This window comes from Gorilla gorilla, chromosome 6 (genome assembly GCF_029281585.2).
Source record: "Gorilla gorilla gorilla isolate KB3781 chromosome 6, NHGRI_mGorGor1-v2.1_pri, whole genome shotgun sequence".
In the NCBI taxonomy this organism is placed as follows: domain Eukaryota; kingdom Metazoa; phylum Chordata; class Mammalia; order Primates; family Hominidae; genus Gorilla; species Gorilla gorilla.
The window spans coordinates 28,431,431-28,456,946 of NC_073230.2; the positions used below are offsets into that span (position 1 = coordinate 28,431,431).

General features: G+C 37.8%; 1 long non-coding RNA gene across 1 annotated transcript in view; it reads left to right on the forward strand.

Moving 5' to 3' along the window:
- LOC109027660 (uncharacterized) overlaps nucleotides 1-25,516 on the forward strand; it is a 194,476-nt gene that overhangs the window by 129,893 nt on the left and 39,067 nt on the right. The gene's annotated exons all lie outside the window — the stretch shown is intronic.

Below are 25,516 nucleotides of genomic sequence, written 5' to 3' on the forward strand. Positions count from 1 at the left end.
TCTTTTATACTAGACTGTAAGCTCTTTGAAGAGAGAGACAATGATTTTATATATATATATATATATATATCTCCCCCATAAAGCATGGTCCATAATAGGTGCTCAAAAAGGTTTGCTGAGTAAATAGAATTCGACTCAGATCAGAGCTATTGAAACATAGTGATACGCCTCCAGGGGAATGTGACCATTTTGACTAAGCTCTAGTGAATTACAGGGCCCCATGGCCATCTCCAGCTGCCCGAAGACAGCCACCACAGGCTAGTTAGGGGCCACTAGAGGCTGGTTTAGAGATGTAAGGTATCTTGCAGGTATGAGGTGTTCTTGGGAATGTTCACCAGCATTCCACTAAAGTAAAGAATGGCCTAACTCCTCTCCACAGAGCCAGCAAGCGTTCCTGAAGCATTCGGAATTGTCTGATTTCACCAGATGAATGATCCCTGAGGGGCACCATGGATCCTGCTGGTCTAGGATTGGCTCCAGCTTTTTCTGGATCTGCATTTGCTGTGCAACCCTGTTCGGTGGCTGAGAGATGCTCTGGAGCTGTCTAGGCTGTGAGTCTGACTTCCTCCCCACTTCCCTCTCTGCTTTTCTACGACATCCTCTATGGTCTTCTACACTGGTTTCTAGGTTTATCAAGAATGAAGAATATAGAAAATTCTTCCTTCTTAATTTTCTGCTTAATTTTGTGGATGTTACAGAAACTAAGCAATTTACATTTTTTTAAACACATGCAAAACCTTCAAATTTTGTTCATTCTAGCTTGAAAAGTACTTTGTAATAATTGACCAAGAGACGATGAATTGCAATGTGATTTCATGCTGGCTTGAAAAATACCTTTTGAGGGATTTTTTTATTTTTGATGATAATATTAAAAGTTTCCTGAATTTTATGGCACATTTTCAAATGTTTTAATACAGATCTCCTCATTTGAATAGAGTAGCTATTTTTCATTTTTATCCATAGAAAACAACACAAACATAGATCATCTTGGATGCTTACCAGCTTAGATTTTCTGATCATCATCATCATTCACAATAAAAACAACTACAGTCATAATAACCAATGATTTTTATTTAAACATCTAGTATATGCTACTTCTAATGCAATATTTTTACTGCTCACAAACATTTCTGTAAGATTTTATTATCTCCATTTTACAGATGACAAAATTTGGACTCAGATTATGTGATTTGCCTTTGGCTACACAGCTAATAAATATCAGAGCCAAAATTCAACCCATATTTTACCCCAAAGTGGTTGCACAACTGCCATTCGAGAAACTTTTTTTATATTTTTAAGTGCTTATGATTTTTAAATAAATATCATTATTTCATTGTCTTCTTAAAATACTTTGAGGACTAAAAACTTCGATTTGGCTAAGTGGCATTGCTCCCGAAGGGTTGCTATGATTTTTATGCATTTTGCCTGCTTGATGGTAGCAAGTGCAGTTGAGTAGTTTTACAAGAATTTACATCATCTTTTACTCATGTTATTATATTTGATGGGGCAAGTCTAATTAATGTAAATACGTAGTTCAACCCAAACTAGTAAAGACTCTGAATCCTCCTCTCTGGGAAACTTTATCTTTAAAATCCAAGTCTCTGAGGTGTGAATTCCATTAAATTCTAATTTATCTGTGAGGAATTAGGACTACAATAGTGACTTTGAAATACTTTTGATGATTCTAACGCTATATGCTTTATGGTTAATACAGTTGCTGTGTGTGATTTTGACTAACTTAATAAATAAATTTGAAAGGCTTTTTCTGCAGTTAATAAAGAGTGATACAACAAAAATATTTACTATGCACTATGCCAGCAACTAAATTAACCAGTAATAATTGTTTTCGGTGGTACCAATCAAAGGCTGAGAAAAGAAAATCCCTCAGGTCATTATATTTATCAAAATTAACTATGGTTTCTGCCCATCCTCTTGTGTATCACTCCTTTAAACATCCTGAGTCACACACACACATACTTAAACACACACACATGCACACACGGGGGTGTGGGGAGCTAATTCTCAATGTTTGTTTCTCTGGAAGCGATCTTGCAAACTTTTGAGTGTTTTGTACTGGTGAGATAGCAAATCTCTTATTGCTATTCCTAGCCTATAATTTACTCTCAAGACCGCTGATGCCATCCTTCCATGGAAGCATCCCTGTCATGTTGTGGATGGCAACAAAAGGTCACTCCCTTCATGTAGCGACTTGTTCTTGGAGTCTGTCAGAGAACAGTTAGAAAATGCATGCATTTCTTCAGAAAATGGTTGCACACAGGCCACCTAAAACCAGAGAGAGAATTATTACATCCTTCTGTAAGCTTCACATTACAGAAAATGTAAATCCTTCTAAAAGGACTATGCCGCTCCCACAGAGGCTAACCCCTCTACTTTCAGCCAAGTAATGGACTTGTTTCTGAAGAGCCAACATGGCCAACATTGGGCCATAGTCCCCTGGACAATGCCCTCATTGCTTAGGGATAACCCTCATTGAGTGATTTAGATAACACTCTCTGAGACGCCAGCGGTAGGGAAATGCTTGCTGATGTTCTTCAAGATGATCATGAGAAGAGGTAGCCGATAAAACTCTTTCCCGGAGTTGATACTGTTGTTTGGTACAAAGTAGCAGTGAGAAAAGTATGTGAGGGAAGTACCCCTTGACAGAATGAAGCACCATATTAGCAATGATTTGAGAGGGCATCTCAAGAAGAATCCCAGAGTCATGTGTCACCACAATACTTTGGGTCCCATTGTTACAGACAAATCTGAATGCTACATGTCAACTCTGAATTCCCTTTTAAGAAACTATTTTCTGTAGACCAGAAGGAGTCAAAGATGAGCCCTGGGATACAGTAAAAGCTGTTACAAAACGGAGTTGCTGTTTTCACAAGAGGCCTTTTCACTAATAAAAATCTTCATAATAAAACTGTTTCCTCTTTACTATGAGTATCTCCCATACATGCATGTCTGATGCTCTTTCTTTGCTGGTATGGAAATCATGGTCTCTGAACTCAAGCAAGACAAGGACATTCACAAGGATAAATATCCAACCTTGTTCTTAAGCCAAAATGATGTCAATTCCCTCAAAACAGGAAGACCGGCCCTCACGGATACAGGCCTAAAATAACTCTCTCAGTCAGCCAATATAGAGATGAAAATTAAACTTAGATTTTCTGACACTCTATTCTTGTTCTCTCACCACGAGATCCTCCCAGTTCACTGAGAAATCATTAGGTTTACACTATAAGCCAATTCTCCTCAAGGCCTGACAAATTTATAGCTTCTTCAAACATGGGAACCAAAGCAGAAGTTATCAATTATTTTCAGGTTGTCTAACTTTTAGCTGGGAATACATTGATATAGACATGTGATGGCATCTGGAATTCCAACCAGTCCTCAGGAGAATATCCACAGATGCCTTTTTGGAGCCTTCTCTAAGATAATAAAATAGGCTCTGGTCAGACACACTGTACCTCACACTGTATAACAGCTTTCGACATAAATCTGGAGCATGATTTGCATTTGAAAGCACCAGATCAATATTTGAGGAGGGATTATTTTTTATCAACTTGGCTCTAATTCTCTGAAATATAAAGTTATTTTTTAAATGTCAAGACCAACTACACCCACACTGGCATGAAATAGCTTTGTCAAAAAAGTTGAAAAAAATTAAACGTAAATTTTGTGTTGACATAATCCAGGTTAAGTCTAAAAAAGAAAAATACTTACTTTTGTAAAATGAGAGGCTATTTTATCACTCAGAGAATGTCACATCAATTGTAAAGCCATCAGGCCCAAGGTTTGGTGGTGATTGCTTCATATTTACTGTTAGTCCAGCAACGGGGATGGTACTTTTACAGTCTTTGGACAGACTAGTGAGTGTGACATTTAAAGTGTTGATTTTTGCAGCACTTATGTTAATTGTTGTAATTTTCCTGATGAACCACCATTCTGGTTTCCTGATGCAGCCAAGATAGTTTTACATTTTCTATGCAGGGCCTCTTTGCCATTTGGTCTGTGTAGTGTCAGCTTCGAGTGCTACTGAAAGCAGACAAAATTGCAAGCAAATTGCATCAGATTGCCAACATTGTGAAAAGGTAAATTGCTTGCAAATCTATTTAAACCACTGCCCTATTTTCATCAGCTTCAGTACTTGGTATTCATGATTGCTTAATTGGCGACCTTTCCTATTGTGTAGTGCTTTATGGTGTAATGGAAAGCGATCTTTACCAAACCAATTACCCTTTTTTTCTCAGCACTACATTATTGCTGTGATTGCAACTGCCAGTCCTTTGTAAATGAACTTTCTGATTTCAATGATGTTTTTAAAATGTAAGATAGAAAAAAGTGGCATTCATATTGTGCGATGTTCTATTTTGAAGCCTCTTTGTAGTCACCATTGTCTGGGAAAATGGACTGAAGGGTTACACAGTACCTACAAATATCCATGTAACTATTATTAATATTATTATAATGTCCTCCTTTGTACTGCAGCTCAATTAGGAAAGGATAGGAGAAATATTTTGTCACCCTGTCAAGTGCACAGGAAGTGCATTTGAGGCTTCTTTTTTGACACATACATTATCTCTAGTAATAAGATTCGTTTTAAGGAGTGGTGATGAAGATACAAAATCAATTTAAATAAAATTCACATTGCTAGTTTTATGGTCACTCAACATTTAAAGGGGAGCTTTAAATGACTCAAATATTCAGACTTAGAATAAAAGCTTAATTTTAAAAGAGATAGTTGTGAGCATACTAAGAAATAGTGAATTTTTAAGATCTTAGGTTCTGAATATACATGCCAAGACACAGCAAAAGATGGCTATTCTATAGTTCAAAGCTAAAAATACGTAAATACAGATATGTAGCCTGAACTGGAACAGAACTAAGACAGCTTTTAAAAAAATTCTCTTAATAAGATTCTATAAAATCAGCATCCACATGAATTCTCATAAAAATGGGGCATAGAACTCCATTGAATCCTGTTTATGTATTTTTGTGTGATTTAGAAAATTATATCATTACTTATAAGTGTATGTACAGAAAGGGAGCGACAAGTAATTTAGTCATTCTCTAATACTCTTAAGTGGAGATGGATGCATCTTTCTACCCCCTACAGTTAGAAACTCTATTGTATGTGGGATATTTTGCAAAGATTTCTTTTGCTCTCTTCTCTCATTTAATTAGGAAAAAAATGGAGTTCAGAAAAGGCTTGCCAATGATGATCAGGTGATTGTTGATTTTAGTACCTTTGATGTAATGTAATGATTTATTTATAGCACAGCAACTTATTCTCTGAAAGCAAACGAATGTGTTTATTATCTGCTGCGTGTAAAAGTGTTCATAACAAACAATTTCACGGTGATATTGAGGTCTAATACAGTTATTACTTTGTATCGGCAATATATATTCTTTTGGAAAATTAGACACATAATTCAATTGTCTGACTTTTAGTATAGTCATGTATTTACAGGTGGGAGGATGATGTTTGTTCGGGTGTTTGTTAAAACATGGGATTTTAAAAAAAGTGTCCTGTCAATTTGGAGCAGGACCCAGAAGAACTCTCACCTTGTGGAGGGCCTTTATATTAAATAACTTTTGTAGAAAGACTTTTAAGACAATTTTACTTTTCTTGGGGAATGGAGGGTAAGGGAGATCTATGATGGGAGAAAACTCATGGGCTGGCAGGAACCACAGTTATTACTGTCAGTGTTACCGACAGAGGTTGGTCGTGAACTCTCACTCTCATCATTCATCTTTTCATCTTTCTAGATCAGTACTGAGCCCTGTGATGGTAACACAGATAATAATAACCACAGCATACATAGTCAGGGCTTACAACGTGCCAGGCACTATGCTAAGCCCTTTAACTACTGTGTCTCATTTAAAATCCTTCCAACATTCCTATTAGGACAATAATATTATTCCCATTTTATAGATGAGGCAACTGAGGCTGAGGAGGTTTTGAGGCTGACACAGGGCCATGCAGCTAATATGAAACTGGGCTATGACCCTGGGCAGCCAGGCTCTAGAGCCCTGTGTTCTGCCACCTAAAGAGCTCTGTTTCCCAGTTCCAAATTTCTCATTCTTAGGCTAAGAAAGACAGCCGATTGGCTAACAAACACATAGAATCTAAATATCTGATTTTCAAGACTATTTTAAGTAGTTATTAAGAAAATAGAGAAGTGTGGCCGGAAGTCATTTGATCTCTTTTTTTTTTTTTTTTTTGAGACAGAATATCCCTCTGTGGCCCAGGCTAGAGTCAGTGGCACGATCTCTGCTCACTGCAAGCTCCGCCTCCCTGGTTCATGCCATTCTCCTGCCTCAGTCTTCCGAGTAGCTGGGACTACAGGCCTGGCTAATTTTTTTGTATTTTTAGTAGAGACGGGGTCTCTCTGTGTTAGCCAGGATGGTCTCGATTTCCTGACCTTGTGATCTGCCCGCCTCGGCCTCCCAAAGTGCTGGGATTACAGGCATGAGCCACTGCGTCCGGCCAGTCATTTGGTCTTTTATGCTTTTCATCTCTTTAGACTTGGTATAGTTTTAGCACTGATATTCATGTTTTATATGCAAAACTCTTAGAAACTCGGATGTTCAAATCAGCTTCTGCATGAACAAGGATGAATTCCTATATATGCCAACTATCACAAAAAGTCCTGTAGATGGTCCTTCTCTTTCTCCTTTCTTTGGGAAGAGAAACTCTTGAATGCTGTCGGCATGGTAAATATCCAGTCCATCTTATCACCTCTGTTAAATAATGTACTTTGGAGTTTGTTATTTGAGTTTGTTGATGGGTGGAATCTTTTTGTTTTAGTTCAAAGCTCTTTCAAAGTAATGGCCATAAGAATAGTTGTCAGATTTCTTCCTGTGAAAGAGGTAAAGAGGGCGGGGGCTGGAATGAGAGTGAGAGGGTGGGGGGGGTTGTTCCATTTCAAGGGATCTACAAGTAAATTACAGCATGAATGAAATATTTTTTGAGATTGCACATGAGGCATTTGTTGCACTGATTTAAGTGAAAGCCAAGGTGTTTTGCTTGGTATCCCAATGCTCACACTGCCATGGGCAACCAGTGAAGACTTGAGCATACTCCTTCATGTTTTCAATGGTAGTTAACTCCATGCTCTTATCTCAGCAAGTCATACGTAAGGTCCAATAACCAAAACGTTAGGAAAACTTAGAAAAAAGCAAGAAGCTGGAGAGCCCCTTTTATTCCCATTTACTCAGACTCATATACCAATTTCTGGATTTATCCCAAAGATTAATTCAGGGGTGGGGGATGGTAGGGAGGAATTCTAGCCAAATAATCACTTATGTAAAAATTCATTACGTAATTTATGACCAGGTGCTGTGGCTCATGCCTGTATCCCCAGCACTTTGGGAGGCTGAGGTGGGAGGATTTCTTGAGCCCAGGAGTTCAAGACCAGCTTGGGCAACATGGTGAGACCCCATCTCCACAAAAATAAAAAAATTAGCCATTCATGGTGGTGTGCACGTATAGTCCCAGCTACTCCAGAGGCTGAGGTAAGAGAATTAACTAAGCCTGGGGAGGTCAAGGCTACAGTGAGCAGTGATCGTGCCGCTGCACTCCAGGCTGAGCGACGGAGTAAGACCCTGTCTCAAGAAAAAAAAAAAAATCATCACATTTTTATTTAGCAAACTCCCTGCACAGATTTAATATACTGTTTCATTTATGGACAAAAAAACTGTACTTAAAGTTTTCAGACTTCCCACAATTTTAGGAAATTACCTCTGTGTTGTTTCTTCTTTGCTGTAATACTACTACTGCAATTCCTTGTACTCCTGCGGGGTGTGGACCTGTAAGGATCATTTATTCTCTCAAATAATGTCCTCTTCATAATCAGCAGCATCCATTCACCCCAAACAGATGGAAGTTAAGGAAGAACAAACAAGATTGACCATACCGGTATTACTGACCCCTTATGGATATTAAACTATTAAAAAAAACTTTTATGATCCAACACAACTTTACCATTGATAATAATGATGGATGCTTACAAAGGAGAAATTCTCTGAGCTTTCTCGGCCTTAATTCCTTCTCTACATGAAAGTAAACTGTGAAACACTTCCACATACACAAAAATAGCTAATCTCTTATTTCCAATTTATGAATTTTTTTTTTACTGTGGTATACCCTCAGAAAGATCATACAATTTAAGAGCAAATGGAAGTGGTACACTATAGAGGAGACACAGAATTTGTGGAATTGGATTTAAAATTCTGAGATAGTTAATTAGCTCTGTGTATTTTAGGGAGACTGTAACTACTTGATATACTAGCAATAGTAATAAACAACATCTAACATGTGTTTGGGGTTTACTATGAGCCAACAACTCTGAGATAGATACTATTAACACTTCTGTTTAATAAATGAGGAATACGGGATTTTGAGATTAAGCAAAATTTTCAAGATCAGAAAGTTTGTAAGTGGTAGATCTAAGATTCTGATTCAGATAGCCTGGAAGTCATTACTGAGTTCCAATTTAAAAAGAAGAAAGAGATGCCGGGCGTGGTGGCTCACGCCCGTAATCCCAGCACTTTGGGAGGCCGAGGCGGGTGGATCACCTGAGGTCAGAAGTTCAAAACCAACCTGGTCAACATGGTGAAACCCCATCTCTACTAAATATACAAAAAAATTAGCCAGGCGTGGTGGTGGGTGCCTGTAATCCCAGCTACTCAGGAGGCTGAGGCAGGAGAATTGCTTGAACCCGGGAGGCAGAGGTTGCAGTGAGCCAAGATAGCGCCATTGCACTCCAGCCTGGGCAACAAGAGCGAAACTTTGTTCCAAAAAATTAAAAAATAAAAAAAAAGGAAAAGGAGGAAAAGAAATGAAAGGAAACAAAGAAGAAAGAAAGGGAGGGAGGGAGGAAAGGGCAAGAGAAAAAAAAGAGAGAAGGCATTTCAGAAATTAAGAAAGCCAACAAAGGGCTGTATTGTCTTATCATTAAGAAGCTCCCAAATCCCTACACATGCACAATAGAATTTCGAATTCTCCCTAGGCTTCTGGGTAGTCACTCAGTATTGTACATATCTGGCCTGGGAATTAGTATCATTCTTGTCTTTACAAATTTTTTTTTCAGTTGTTTTTTCACAGTCAATGCAGAATTGCATTAACCTCAAATTGGTGGCAAATATTCTTGTCGATTATATAACAGTGTAGGAGATGGTATCACAATGTAGGGAAACTTCCACCTTCATGATGCCAACAAGAGGCTATTGATGGAGAGCCCTACATAGAAAGGCCTTCTCTCTCCCTCTCAAGGTAGAATTTTCAAGGGCTCATCTTAGGTCAGCTGAACAGCAGACAAAGAAATGGTAAGACTGAGAAGAGAGAACAGTGCTCAAATCCAGAGAGATGAATCCTGCTATGGACTCAGTGTGTCTCCCCAAAATTCATATGTTGAAGCTTAATGGCCAGTGTGATAGCACCAAGAAGTGGTACCTTTAAGAGGTGATTAAGTCTCTGCCCTCATGAGTGGCATTAGTGACCTTATAAAAGGGCTGGAGGGAACTACGTTCCTCCCTGCTGCCCTTCCACCTTCCTCCATGTGAGAACAAAGCATTTGTCACCTCCTGAGGACACAGCAACAAGGCACCACTTCTTAGAAGCAGAGAGATTGGTCCTTGCCAGACACTAAATCTGCCAGTTCCTTAACCTTGGGCCTCCCAGCCTTCAGAGCCATGAGGAAATTTCCATTCTATATAAGTTACCCATTCTCAGGTATGTTGTTACACAGCAGCACAAACAAACTAAGACCCCAAGACGAATATAACCCACTACTTCTGCCTAGACCTGCCCGAGTGACCTGGCACCCATTCTATTTAGCGTGTTACTATGTAAAAGGATCTTAAGGGAGAGAAATTTCTGAGAGCCCCACCACTCAGGTTTAGCTATTTGGGAAGGCATTCCTAAACCAAAATTGATAATTACTTTTCTTACTCCAAGGAAATGAATGATAGTTTCTCAGCAAGGAGAACCTTCATTCCTGGAGGCCCAGGTGAAGTGAACCATTCAGTTATTGAATAAACATTTGCCCAGCACTTTCTGTGTGTCAAAACACTGTGGCAACACAGAACTAGCAGTCCCAGCTTCTCCCAGCAAGCCTCACAGTGTGATGGTACACATCGACATAAGCCACAAGAGAGACTTATTTTAGAATGCAGTGCCATTTAGAAGAACAAATTTTCTTTTAATTAAGTCAATTTGAGAAAAATCAACGTTTAAATGGCAGTGAGGAAAGAAGGAAAAAAATTGCAGATCCAAGAATAGAGTTTTACATTAGATGGAGATTTGCTTAACTTAAAATAGTCCATTTAAGAAGTGTGCCAGTACATTTATGACATTACATTTCATATGCTGATATTTATTTCTACTTATTATTTTAATAGATGTAAGGGAGATTTCTTAACAATGGTGTCTTTTAAGAATACAGTTGTCATTGGTCCCTAAACTGCATTTTGACATTCAGTGAATATTTAATCTAAAATTTTAACTGGCCTCTGTTTTAAAGTATTTACAGTTTAGATTGTTTTTGTTTTTTTCAAAAGGATTGAGATTTTCTGACTTATGATGTCCTTCTAAGGTAAAGAACTGAATGGTTTCATTATTTTAGAATGAAATAATCTTAGTATATTTAAATGTGAGTTAGACTTCCACAGCGCTTTTTCGAAGTAATATCATATGTAGTCTTCATGAAGTATTGGGTTTTTGAATGCTTACTGAAATTTTTTTAAATATCTATTTTAGGAATATCTTACCAACTTACAGCATTTTAATGAGCAAGTCATTATTTGAACAAAGCATTTCTGTAATGAACCCAGTAGCCAGGAGTAATGAACCCTGCAGTCTCTGGAACCCTGAGCACTGCATAACTCATGGGTCTGGCTACCATGAGATTGAGCATGAAATTTCACATCAAAGACCTCCATGCTTGAGGAGCAGAGGTGCACGGGGGTGGTATGACCAGGGTGAAAGAGCATGCACAAAGCAGGCTGAGTTCCTCCCAGTGTGTTGGGAGACCAGATGGAGTTTCTGCAGGGGAGGAATATTTGCAGTCACTGCTCACTCTGGAAATAACAAGCTTCTGCAGTCAGAGCTGCAGTAACAGAGGAGCGATCACTGAAACACTAGCAGCAAAAGTCCTAGAGCACCTTGTAGTGGTCGGCCTGTACCTTGAGCCTGGGCCAGATTCACAGGCATACAACGTGTACTGTTGCACAGAGTCCTTTGCCTAAAGGGATTCCATGCTTGGTTTAATGTTCTACAGTCACTGTTCTGCAATTTTTAATAAATGTTGAAGAAGAGGCCCCTCATTTTCATTATGTAACTGGTTCTATCAAGAGATTTATTTTTAATTATGGCCATTTCATTCTAAAAAAGTCACTGACAACACCCAGGATGCAGGACGATCTGGAAATTGTCACAGAGGAGACTCTTGAGGAAACAAGGGATAGTTAATAGGCAAAAATATAACTTGCAATCAACAGATAACACTTTATGGCTATCTTGATCTGGAAAAACTAGAAAGTATCATCCAGAGAAGGAAGGAGAATTCTATGGTTCTATTATTAGAGTCTTCAACTAATAATAATGGCAAAGGATTCCTACATATCAATGGCATTTAATTATGACCCATGCAAAGAAATACATTTTATTTATGACCATGTATACAAAAATATACACAGACATATGTATTTATACATATATATGTATATGTGTGTGTGTGTATATATATATATATATGTACATTTACACAGTTTCATGAGCTTACCCTTACCTTATGGTATGCATTCTGAGGCTTTCTGTTTTTTTCTCTTTTATTAAAAAAAAGTGTGTGTGTGTGTGTGTGTGTGTCTGTGCGCGTGTCTGTGTCCTATTTGCCTAAAACTCTGTTATGTAGTATGGGATTGCAATAGATAACCCAACTTTTTTTAGCTCTCTGATTACAATTTTCAAGGGCTAAAAATCGCAAGTTATGCCACAGGTGACTTGAGAATGTGCCTGAGCAATTGGATGGGGGGTTTCTATACTCTGCTCATCAGCCTCCACTCCTTATTCAGCTCCCCGCTGAAGAGCTGTGGGCCTGCGGTGAACAGACTTTGGAAGTGATTCAGCTCAACAACTGTATCTTAAACTTTGATCCATGGACTACTGGTGAGCAATGAGAGTTAGGAATGAAACGGAAGAGTCTATGTCTTTCTTAAATTTTGTTCACCCTTATCCTCATAGAATGAACTCCACGAGGAGAGGGGCTATGTCTGTCCAATTCCCTGCTTTCTCTATTGTGTGCACAGTACCTAGCACGCAACAGGTGCTTAGGAAATACTGAGTGACTGAATGAATTACTTTTTAAGATGTCAAAATAAAATGTGGGGGAAATGTGGGGGAAATTGAGAGATTTATAAAAATTCTCAAATTGTTAACAGGTATGAATTTTAAGATTCATCCCTCAGCAGGTTGACAGTAGTACCACATATATTTATAGTAAAATTGGACATTGTCATCTCCATTTTATAGATAAGAATACCAGAGCCCTATGAAATTTAATGCTCTTGGAGTTACCTAACAATTTATAGGCAGAAATGTTGATCGAAAGCTATTGAATTTCTGACCTGCTTATTGGTAAATTCTAGAAGGAAGCTCCACGAGGACATCCCAATGTTCAATGAATGAATGGGGTGCATCTTAGTGAATGACTTTGTCGAGCCCTTTAAAACATTGGTATTTTGTTGAGTGGTGTAATCGTTAAAAAGAAACTTGTGCTGTGCCAATCACTGGCCTCTGTGGGCTCACCAATTTCATTCGTGAATATGACAGCCTCACTGTTAGTAGCAATTTGTTTTGTGATATTGTGGCGTGATTGAAAGCAAAAAGGAAAGAAACAGGCCAGAGGAATTTTTTTTTCCCTTAATGGAATTACTACTCAGAAAAAAATGGTACTTGGTTGGGCAAGTCCTTATCATACCAAGTGAGCTCTTCAAAATGTTATGTCCCATTTGTATCACTAACTGTATTTTTAAGATGACAAGAGATGAATGCAATATAAAGCTTATGGTTACACAGGATACTCATCTTCATGCACAACTTCAGCATTAATGTAACCTTTAAAATGTAACCTTTAAAAAGCATGGTAGTTATCAGCAGCATGACCCATATCAAAATGGAACTGCCTGTCAAGCCTTGCTCATTTGATGCATGAAAGTTCTATATTTTCCCTCATAGGCATACGTTACAGTACCTTTATGTTAGCCCACACAGCATGCCAATGTGGAATTTCCATAATTGTAAATTCTGCACAGAGGGTATAACCACTAGCATCTATCTATTTAGGTAGCCCGGAACACCCAGATGTTTTGAAATAGTCACTCCCTTAAAATGAAATAGAACATCCTCACAACTAGTATGCACATCTTTAAACTAAGTTTGAGCATCTGTATTCTTCTCTTTTAATATGATTTAGGATTGTTAAAAACATACTTAGAACCTAATTAAATTTCTCAGGTATAGTTCACTTGACTTAATGCACATGCTGTACAAAAGCTAGTTAACTCCTTTTGAAATGGCAAGCAATATTTTGTATCATAAACCCCAAAATAAAAATTGATTCAGGGCACTGAAAACACATCATAATAGCAAAACACTCTAAGCATGGAGGGTAAGAGGAAAAGCTGTTTTGCACTACTGGATAAAGTCATTTAACTACATGAAATCACCAATTCTCAGCCATTTTTGGCCTACAAAAATGGCAGTTTTGTAGAGCTCAATCTTTATTTCTCGGCACCTGTTGCTCATTCTGCCTTTATGATCTCCCAAGAAAGTTGGGGCTTCCCTCAGTAGAAAGAAAGCAGGAGTCAAAAAATTCCAAGTAGTTTTCACTTGGCCTTCACAGGAAGGCAAAATACTTAAATACATATTTAGTGGGCCAGTTTCAGTCCTTTAGTTATTCTTGAAAAAGGTGGAAGGGTCCCCTGAAAAAAATTACCGACCATTTATTCCACCAAATATTTTTACCTTCTAGAAAAGTGCCCTAAAATCATAGAGATTATGTGCAAAATTTATTTATGAAAATGTTAGTAGATTTTAATATTAAAGATTTAAATAGAACATAAAAAACTAATTATAGAAGCTTGGTTAAATAGAGCATAGACCTTCCATAATAAAAAAACAAAATAAGGAAAGTATTTATCAAGTAAGAAAGGTGTTCATGAAAGAGTATTTATTTAAAAAAAAAAAGGATGCAAAATAGCTTCACATTATAGTATCATAAAAAATCAGTATAGATACATGTAAACATAGATACATTTAAATATATATAAACAGAATTCATAACAAGACCTGAATTGTATTCACTGTTGTCAGTGATTATTTCTGAGTGTGAGCTTAAGATTATGAATGCCTTTGGGCTTTTATTTATCTGTACTTTCTATAATAAACATGTATTATTTGTAAGATAAGAAAAAATAAAATAAAATGTTACCAAGAATACTTAATTAGGCAGAGTTTATCAGCCCACTCATTTTTTTAAAAAAAGATCTGACTCCTAAATTAAGATGATTTCTGAGTATTTGCATCAGGAAGCTTGATTAGCACAGAAAAAATCCCATGGAACGTTATCCACATGAGATATTGATAACTTCTCTTGAAGTTCCAAGAGATTCTGAATCAGTGAGAGAACAAAAGGCAAGGGGTGCAGAGAGCTGGTAAGCAAACCTCTGGAAGGGGACTTAACAGCAAATTAATGAATTGAAATAATTTTCTACCTACCCTGTGCCTCTTCAAGTCATTCATTTGGGTTGTTTACCTTATACCAGTGAGTAGCAATTAGGCTGCTAAAGAAGGCAAACAAACTTGATTAGTAAACAGGAAACATTTTGCATGAGAGGAAATTAAGTGGGGTTGGTTATTTGAACTTAATTTAGGAAATACTTCAGACAAATTTTTTTTTCTATTTCTTGTCACAGAGAGAATGCTTTAAATGGCCAAGGGCAGAGTAAAATATTAGAGCTTCCTTCTGAAGAGATGATATATATATATATATAGATCAAATTGATAAAAATAATTATTTCATAGGACAAATGGACATGACAGGACAAGTGAATGGAAATAAGATTTTATGGGAAAGTTAGTGAACATACTGAAATATCTCTTAGGATGAAAATAAAAATAGGCTCCAATAAAATTACATATCACGTGTAATGCAGTGGCTGACACAAATTGAGAACACATGTAGTTCTCAATATACATTTGTGGGTTGGACTTTTTAAAAGAATGAATGAATTGATATAACTTCACCTCATCACCTTAGACCATGGACCAGATCTCTGCAATTTATACACAGTAGCCAGTAGCACTGAGTTAAATTAAACTAGATATGGTTACATGCTACATAGCAAAACTATTAAATTCTGTGACTGGGGAGCCAGTTATATTCACTGTGATATGCCAGTTTAACTCTTCAATAGTTCTTTCTTCTATGGAGCTTTATATATGTAATTCAGAAGTTTAAAAATGAAACTTATGTATACTCTTTAGCATACATAGATACATAAGGTAAAAGCAAAAAGTCATAAAGTCACTGTAAAGGAGAAACTGTGTGAAGCATTATTCTAGAATGTTAGCCATAAAATATGTAGTTTTCTTTAATAGAACATAAATTGGTTCTAATATTTTTCATGAAGCTAGATTGAAAAAAAAAAAAGAGTAACTCCTTACAATTTGGATGGGCAAGTAAAAACACCTATGTATTCCTTCTACTAAAGTGAAAAGTTTAGAAGTAAAAGAAGTATTATATTTGCTTTTATTTCCTATATATGCACAGATTTTCCAATATCAGTATTTCATGATGAGTATACAACTCATTTGATATCTACACAACTTAAAGCATTGTTGAGGTGGCAATGTCGTCTGCAAAAATCAATCCTCGTGTATCAGAAGAAACTGAAGCAAGTCCAGTGATTAACGTGCCTGGGAGTTGCATCAGAACAAAAGTACTGGTTGCCTAGCCATCACTTTGGAATGATAACTTAAAATGCCGATGTTCAATTATTTGAAATTGAGCACTTGCAAAACAAAGACTGATTCTCCAGGCCTCACAAATCTAAAGGTAATAGATACCCATATTGTTGTGCCATCCATTTTATGACGACTATTTTTCCAAATGATGGTAGATATTGAAATATTAAGTGACATGTTTGACATATGCCCAAGCGTATTATTGGCAAACTTGTGTTAATAAAAAAAGAAAAATAGCTAAGAATTCATAATATAATTAATTGCTATTTTATAAATCAGATGCATTCATTCAATAAGTGTTTACTGAATTCATGCCGTGTGCCAGGCACTGTATTAAGTGATAGACAATTATTACAGTAGTCCACAGTTTTGCTTTCTACAGTTTCAGCTACTCATGGTACACTGTAAGATATTTTGAGAGAGAGAAGGAGACAACATTCACATAAGTTTTATTACAATATGTTGTTACAATTGTTCTATTTTAAATTTTAAATTATTGTTGTTAATCTCTTTCTGTGCCTAACTTAAGCTTTATCGAAGGTCTAGGTATGTATGTATAGGAAAAAATAGTATATGTGGGGTTCAGTACTATCTGAGGTTTCAGGTGTCTCTTAAACCAAACTTCAAAACGTGAAATTTACTAGTTTAGCTGGTTTTCAAAATAAGAATAAATTTGTAAAGCTAGCCTCTTGATTTTAGCTTAATTTTCCTCAAAAGTATCAAGTGGCTTACATCAGTTTATAGATCACTGTTACTGTATGACACTTATGTGATAGAATTTGATATCCTCAAATTATCTTAGTTATTGCCTGGAAACTAAGTTCAAGTTCACTGACATTCAGGTAGAATAGTTTGTAATATTCTAGAGAACAACAGAAGTAAATAAGTCTGTAAAGGTTAAAAAAAAAAAGTGAAAAGTGAATTTCTCTTCCAGGCTTTGCTTTCAGGGATGCTTGCTGCCGCTAGGTGACTTCTACTGCCTCTTTTTTTTTTTTTCAATATGGAGAAGGTGGTGGGGACAGGAATAGATAATATAATAAAAGTCTACATGCAGTGTGGGAAACACAGCCCTTAGCCTGGGGTGTGAGAGTGGACACTAACAAAGTCTGACACATCTTTCAGAACTCTCCATCAGATGAAAAGTGTAAAATAACAGAGCTGGCTAAGCCAGAATTCTAAATCCAGAAAAGGAAAAGATAAAAACTTAAAAGGACACAAAGACCATAGCCTCACTTGTTCGCACTAATGTGTTTAGGGTTTCTCCTCTATGTTCTTTGATACCCATAAAGAAGTCAAAGTTTGGTGATCAAATACCACATTCACGGTATTTTCTTTCTTGCTTTTCAGAAGCAATCCATGTTGGTTCTGTTTGTCTTTGTCTTGTCTTCTAGAATATTTCCTCTCTGGAGAGTCTTTGCTCCTGCAAGGCAATATGCAAGCTGGTTTTTCTCTGGCTCGGATAGTGGGGAAGGCATACAACTGTGTCGTGCTCATTTCGGAGGTTTCTTGTCATCCTATTTGTTTTCTTTGGGTCTCCACTTGACACGACTCAGCAACCTCACCTTTTAGCTCCAGGATATTTTATAACACCTTCATTGTGTATTCAAATGGATCCATATATGTAGAGCAATATATAGATCAAGATATTTACATCTACCTGGAAGGACATCAGCTAAGTATCAGAATTTCCATCTTAAGAAAGAAAATTATTTGGAGCAGTCTGAGAGACCTCCTGAGCAGTCTGAGAGACCTCCCTGAAATCATTTATCAACACATTTGATCATATTATGATATTTACATCTAGATAATTTTTTCATTGTGCTAGTTTTGAAATCCTTCAAATTTGACGCAAGAGATCTGGCAAATTAGACACTATTTTAAACACATAATGTGTGAACTAATTAATTCTTATAAGCCTAAAGGATAGATGCTGTTATTATCACCATTTTACATCAGACAAAACCCTCGCACAGCAAAGCTAAGTAACTTGTCCAAAGTCAAACCACTGCTATGAGGGGGAACTAAGAGTGGAATGGAATCATCATGGCTCCACAGAGTGAGTACTCAGTCACTTCATTCGCTCTTCCAAAAATCAAGTGTCTGTTATCTTTATCTAGAACAAGCACAACAAAATTATTGTAGAGAAAAAATGGAGAGTTACAAAAATTTTGAGCAAGAAAAGTTAAGCTGTCCAGATAGAATGAAAACATGTGGGGAACGTATAAATATAGCAAATCCACGGGAAGATGATGGCACAATGATTCTTGCCTGAGCTAGCACAGCCATGCCCTCACTGCCTCTCTGCATCCAGTTGCTTAATGGACGCATCCAGCATCCACACTTTTGCCAGAGTTAACATGCCAGAAACAGTCATATTAAGCTCCTGCTAAGCAGGCACATGTGAGCAGGTGCATGTGCACGTGTGTGCGCACGCACACACACACACACACACACAGGCTCCCTATTGCTTATGTCCTGTGAGATAAATGGGTTGTCCTTGGCCTCAATTCTAGCTACTCCTCTACCATCTGTTTTTTCACTGGACTCCCTAATTACTTAGCATCTTAGGACTTTGGCACGTGCTCTCACACCTCCATATCCTTCTTTGCTCATGGTCTTCCCACCAACAAGAAAACCTTTCCTCCCCACTCTGCCCAGAACCCCTTGGAAAATTTCTGATTGTCCTTCAAGATCTAAGGCAGGGGTGTTCTAAGTCAGGGGTTTCCAATCTTTTGGCTTCCCTGGGCCACATTGGAAGAGGAAGAATTGTCCTGGGCCACACATAAAATACACGAATACTAATGATAGCTGATGAGCTAAAAAAAAAATCACAAAAAGTTTACAAATTTGTGTTGGGCCATATTCAAAGTTGTCCTGGGCTGCATGCAAGTCTGTGGGCTGCGGGTTGGACAAACTTGGTCTAAGTAAAATGTTATGTTCTCTTTGGTACTTTTCTTGAACTACGGCTTTTTCTCCATGGCAGTTTTGATCCCTCTCAATTATGTTTCCGCAGGATCACACACTTTTATCGAAACATTTATCCCAATGTATAATTTTTGACATGTCTCTTACTCCCATGAGATTCAGCCCTAACTGCTTCGTCTGTATTCCCAGGGTCTATCAGAGCCTGGCACCGAGGAGTGTTTCAGTAAATAGTTTAAAATTATATTTGCTGCTATTCCATATGACTTTGTGGGTATTTATTATCTCCTGGCAAAATAAAGCATCAGGGTCCATGTGTGGGTGTTTCATAGGGGAAGAAAAAAGCCTCTTTTAAACATCTTGACCCTTAATGAAAGTGTTTTCTTTTACAAGAAGTTAGAGAAGGTCTTTGTCACCTACTTCTTAGCAACATGAATATTTCTAAGATTGATATGTTCTAGCGGGTAGATTTTTTTACAAACAAGATAACTTTGGAAATCAAACTCTAGGAATTGTGACTTTCTCCCCTATAGGAGAGAATAACTGTATTGTTCTCCACAGACGCCTTTAAGTTAGTTTTAATTCATTTGTAATATGGTCAAAGGAGTGGGTCAGTGATTCCACAGAGGTCTTCTCCCCAACTGCTCCAAATCACTTTCTTTGTTAAGATGGTATCTGATACCTAGCTAGTTTTACTTCCTTCCGGGTAGCCATATAGCACAAAATTATCTTATTATATGCCATTGGTCAACTAAGAGTAAGGAAAATGTATTCCTGGAGCTGTTTCATTATTTTTATCCAGTGTCTGTATCTGCTAGAGGTTTAGACATCAAGTGCCGTGGATAGAAGCGGGTCTGTTATCAACCTAGGGGGTGCCTTCCCTGTATCTGAGCTGTTGGCAGATACAGCCCCATTCTAGCGGGATCCACACACAAAATACATTTCCCCCAAGCAACTGTTTTCATGTTTTTCCTCTGTTCCTGTTGAGCAAATGCCACACAAAATAACCCTCTCCACTGGCATACGGTGAGCCCAGAGCCTCTTGCGGGCTTGGAAGAGGAAGCTCCATAGACTTTCTCTCCAATGTGTCAAGTCAGGGCACACGCAGCCCCAGTTACAAGATAAATGGTGCTGAGGGAACAAGTCAGCTGAGCCAACAACTGCCCGAGCGCCACAGTCAGTGTCTTTTCTGTAATTATTGCATTTAATACAGCTAGTTACTTGCACAAAAGAGCTTCCGGATACAGCAATTTCCACTGGGGGCTGTTTAGGAATGTACAGGCCCATCATTCAGCCCTGATATTGTTGGGTTGTCAGAATTGATCATAGCTCTTGACGGAACACCTCTAGCTTTTTTTTTTATGGAGTGCCTCAGAGTGACATTTCACATTGTTTAAGTAGGAGTGATCTGTTAGTTTATATTTTATCTAAAACTGCAGATCAGATGACCTCCCTCAGGGTCTGAATACATGAATCCTTTTCGCATGTTATAATTAATAGTGGAGCCGGGAGAGAAATTCATAACAAGAGGCCGAAGAAACTGGGCAGAGCAACTTGTCAAAAAGAAGGAAATTCCACTACAGATTAGCTTATTTTTAAGCATGTCAAGCTCTACATACAAACATGATCTATTGCTTCCTTGTAATGTCTGTTTGGGCCCACATGCTCCGGGCGGTGTCAGAGGCTGCTGTAAATTTTGTCTGAGTCAGGGCAATTCTGATTGATCTCTGAGTGTAAAATCGATAAGAAGACACTGTCATTTTCTTAAAGGATGAGCTAGAAAAGGAAAATAAATTAAGACTCCACTGAATGTCTATCTCCAGCGCTCATTAATTCAGTGTGGTCTGTACTTTGTTAATGTTATGGCCACAGCTTTAATCTTCCAGGTGCTCTTCCTGTGGCTCCTTGCCAGGGGCCTTTTCTTATATTATGTATATTTCATCTGAAAGTGGGCAGGGGGATAAAAGGGCTGCCCTCCTTTCTCCCTTAGCTTCTGATTAATCCATTTTATTATTTTAGAGAAATACATCACCATGGATACTGATTAACTTTAAAATGGACAGAGTAATCCTCTCTCTCTCTCGTTCTCTCTCTCTGTCTCCTTCTCTCCACTGTCCCCCGTTCATCAGGAGATGTATTCATTTGTCTTGAATAGTTTGAACAAATAATAATTCCAAGCATTTTGCCTTATATAATAAACTGTGAAGATTAATTCTCTCTCTTTCTCCCCCCTCCTGCCTCTCTCTTTTCTACACCCCCTACCCCGTCTGTCTCCTTTTTCATCAGGAGATATACTCATTTGTCTACAATAGTTTGGGCAAATAATAACTACCACACCTTTTGCCTTATGCAATCACTCCATGAAGGTTAACTTTCTTCTCTCTCTGTCACTCTCCCTTTGCGGCTCCCTCTCCTCTCCTCCCTCCTTCCCCTCCCTCCCCTTCTTCTCCTCCCCATTTCCATCTCCCTCTCCATCATCTCCCTCTATCCTTCTGTTTCTCATCTAAGGCTTTTTTTGCCAGACATTTAAAGAGTAGTATTTTTAGATTTCATCAGCTTTAAAACTTCTTGTACATCAAGAGTTTTCCCAGAATGCTTCCATTTTGTGGTTGTGTGTTGTGTTTTCTCCCATAGGCTCCCAAACGTGTCCTCCAGTTTCAGGTTTTGCATTTTGCTCCTCAGGAGAAGAAGACAAGGAAGGTGGAATGTTCCTTGCCTTAATGGTATTCTGCGTTAAATGTCAACATTATAACAATCTATGTTTCTATCTGCTGCAGAAACTAAGCATCTAGTTTTGTCTAAAACTCTGTCTGGCTTCTGTGAGTGGAGGTGGGGAATCAAGTGTTCTTTAGATATTGCTCATTTCAGACACATTCTAAACATCTTGCTCAAAAGTCATAGCTCCAATAATTGTTCATGGAAATCCATCAATCGAAGGTTGGCTCCAGAAGCTTTTTGTTTGTGAAAACTTACAGAGATAATGCAAAATTTTGTTATGTTTTTCAAAACTGCGAAGTCCAAAAAGAAGGGAGAGATGGTTAAAAAAATCTGGATCTATGTGCTTCAAAGGCATTAAATTCATATTCATGAAGGGTGTTTTCTTTCTTTAACAAAGCCTAGCACATGCCAATTAATGATTTCTCAGGGAAAGGTCACTTAAGGGACTAAGTCTGTATCTCCATCTTCCCAACTGAGCATACTAAATGAATAGATTTGCAAATTTAATCTAGAAGCGACATACATTTGGCCTTGAAATTATTTGTCGTATTTATCTTCTTTAGAACATTAATCTTTACTTGTTATGGAGATCATGAAATAATGAAATAACATTTTGAAATTTATAAATAATATGCAAGTATTTTAGGATGAAATTTGAAAGGAAAATGTGTACTCAGGTAATATGCTTACTATTTATTTCCCCCCATTGCCACCATCAATATAGTGCCACCATAATTCTTTACAAAGGAGACTGCTCTCAGAGAGCTGATAGGCATCAACTGGAAGTGATCACTTATATTTTTCTAAATTTTTGTTTCTTAGACCTAAAAATGTAAGATATTTTTCTTGAAGATTGTTTATGAAGTTGGACCGAAATAAGAAGTTTGATGAGACAATTAAATGGTTATTTTGTAACTATGTGGAAATCCACAGTTTGCTCAGGGGCACCCTCACCCAAGTATTCATTCACTCCTGCCTACCGTGTGCCTGGCGCTCTGTCTTATGTGCTAGAAAACAAAGGGAATGAATGGGAAACCCTTCTAGCCTATTTCTTCATGTAAACATTAGAGATGACACCTACCCCACAGGGTTACTATGAGGATTACATGAAAAAAAGAGATATATAAAACAACTAACATATAGTTGGGTTTTAATAGTAATAGCTTCTCTTCCCTTCATTTATTGACTGGGTGGCCTTAGGCAAATCATTTATTGAAGAACTTCAGTTTTCTCATCTATAAAAATGAGGTAATAATTTTTACCATGGGGAATTGTGAAAATGAGTAATAATGTGTTTTTGTGGCAGCCCATGATACATTTAATCTACTTAAATATTATTATTATTAATATTATTATTATTATTATTATTATTATTAAGACAGAGTCTCATTCTGTCCCCCAGGCTAGAATGCACTAGTGCAATCTCAGCTCACTGCAACCTCTGCCTCCTGGGTTCAAGCGATTCTCTTGCCTCAGCATCCTGAATAGCTGGGACTATAGGTGTATGTGCCACAACACCCGGCTAATTTTTTGTGAAGATGGGGTTTTGCCATGTTGGCCAAGCTGGTCTTGAACTCCTGACCTCAGGTGATCTGCTGGGATTACAGGCATGAGCCATTGTGCCCGGCTTTATTATTCCTACTTTTTATTAGGTCCAAAGGGTCTATAGGACATCCAGTTGAAGATTTATGTTAGGGTGTTGAAAATACAAAATTGTGGTAACTCTCAAATTTTAGAACTTTAAATACATAAAACAAATATTTGGAATGTATTATATTCACAAACAATTATGAGTAGAGATGAGATGAATTTAGAAATGGCTAAGACATCTTTTGCAAGGCTGTTTTCAGATCATTACTGATATTTCTGCATTCACAGCTTGTGTATTAGCTGGACTTTCATAATTGAATAAGGCTTTGATAGAAAGTAGGCCTTTTGGAATCTTGGCATAGGCATTGTGGAGAGAAAGTTACTCGCAATGTAAATGGTGGCCAATGTAAATGGTATGTCTTTCATACCACAGACATCAGAGACTTCCTTTTGGCCAGAAAACTCAAAGTGGTGAGGGGTGTGGAAAGTCTATTAGTTCAAACACAGTACCTGAACTACACTAAATTTTCTCAATGCCATTGACAGACTTAGGAAAGGATTATTTTTCTCAATATGTATCTAAAATTTAAATATACATTTACTTTGACTCAGCAATAATTCTTTTAGAAATTTAGCCAGAGAAGATAATTCCACAAGCATACATAGATGTACAAACAGGGTTATTCACTGCAGTCTTGCTTAAAGAAAAAATCTAATTGCTTTTTCATAAGTGATTAAAAATAAGTTATGATTTGTAAATACAATTGAATCTTATGCATATATTTAAAATGTTTATCGTGCTTTATAATTCTTGATATCCAGGACATATTGTTGAGATTATATGGAAGAATGATCACTAAAATGTAAACAACAGTTATCTCCTATGGATGGAGTTTCAGTTGATAACTTCTGTGATTCTCTGCATTGTTTGAATTTTCACAATGATTATTCTTACTTTTTATGATCAGAAAAAAATGTTTATTATTTTTGGAGAAAGGGTATACCTCTATATTTGTTGGTTGGGCGGATTTAATCTAGGTCAGTGGAAATGTGAAATGATTTTTCTTTGGGATTCTGGAATACATCTCCTAATTGCCTTTTCAGGTTCTAGCCCAGCATGTTAGCTTATTTTTCTCTCTACCTTTTAGCCATCCCAACATTTTCCACTGACAGACAAATCTGAGAAATGTGAGTTTTCTTCAGTTCCTTTGCCTCCTGATCTGGAGATTTCATTTCATGCTCATGCTATTAATTACATGGGTTTAGCATGATTATTTGTTAGTCAGGCTTGAATTGTCACTCTGATTGACCCTACCTGGGCCCTGATCAAGAAAGGGGAAAGAGGCCGGGCACGGTGGCTCATGCCTGTAATTCCAGCCCTTTGGGAGGCCGAGGGAGGTGGATCACAAGGTCAAGAGATCGAGACCATCCGGGCCAACACGGTGAAACCCCGTCTCTACTAAAATTACAAAAATTAGCTGGGCTTGGTGGCACGTATCTGTAGTCCCAGCTACTCAGGAGGCTGAGGCAGGAGAATCTCTTGAGCCTGGGAGATGGAGGTTGCAGTGAGCCAAGACTGTACCACTGCATTCCAGACTGGCAACAGAGCAAGACTCCATCTCAAAAAAAAAAAAAAAGAAAAAAGAAAAAGAAAAAAGAAAGGGGGAAGAGAGGAAATTCACACATTTTTAGTGAAATAACAGAATCAGACTTTTGTAGATTTGGAACTTCTTACTTGGTTGCTTATGTGGGGATTCTGTTCTGCCTTAATCAGCCCAGGCTGCCAAAACAATATACTGTAGACTGGGTGGTTTACCCAACAGGAATTTATGTTTCTGGAGAGTAAAAATCCGAGATCGAGGTGCCAGCGGAGCCAATGTCTGCTGAGATATCTCTCCCTGGGTTGCAGGTGGTTGCCTTCCTCACTATGTCCTCATACAAGCTTTTTTTTCTGGGGTGTGGGTAGAGACAGAGAAAAGAAAGTAAGCAGGCTCTCTGGGGTGTCTTACAATAAGGGCACTAATCCCATTATGTGGGTTCTACCCTCAAGAACTCATTTAAACCTAATTACCTCCCAAATGCCCCATCTTTAAATACCATCACATCGCGTGTTTGGGCTTCAACATATGAATTTGGTGTGGGGAGAGGGGCACAATTCAATCCATAGCAGCTTGTCAAACCTGAAAAAGTAAGACTGAGCCTGCTAGACTGTCAAAGGATCTGCAGGCTTTGAGGAACACTCAAAATGATTAC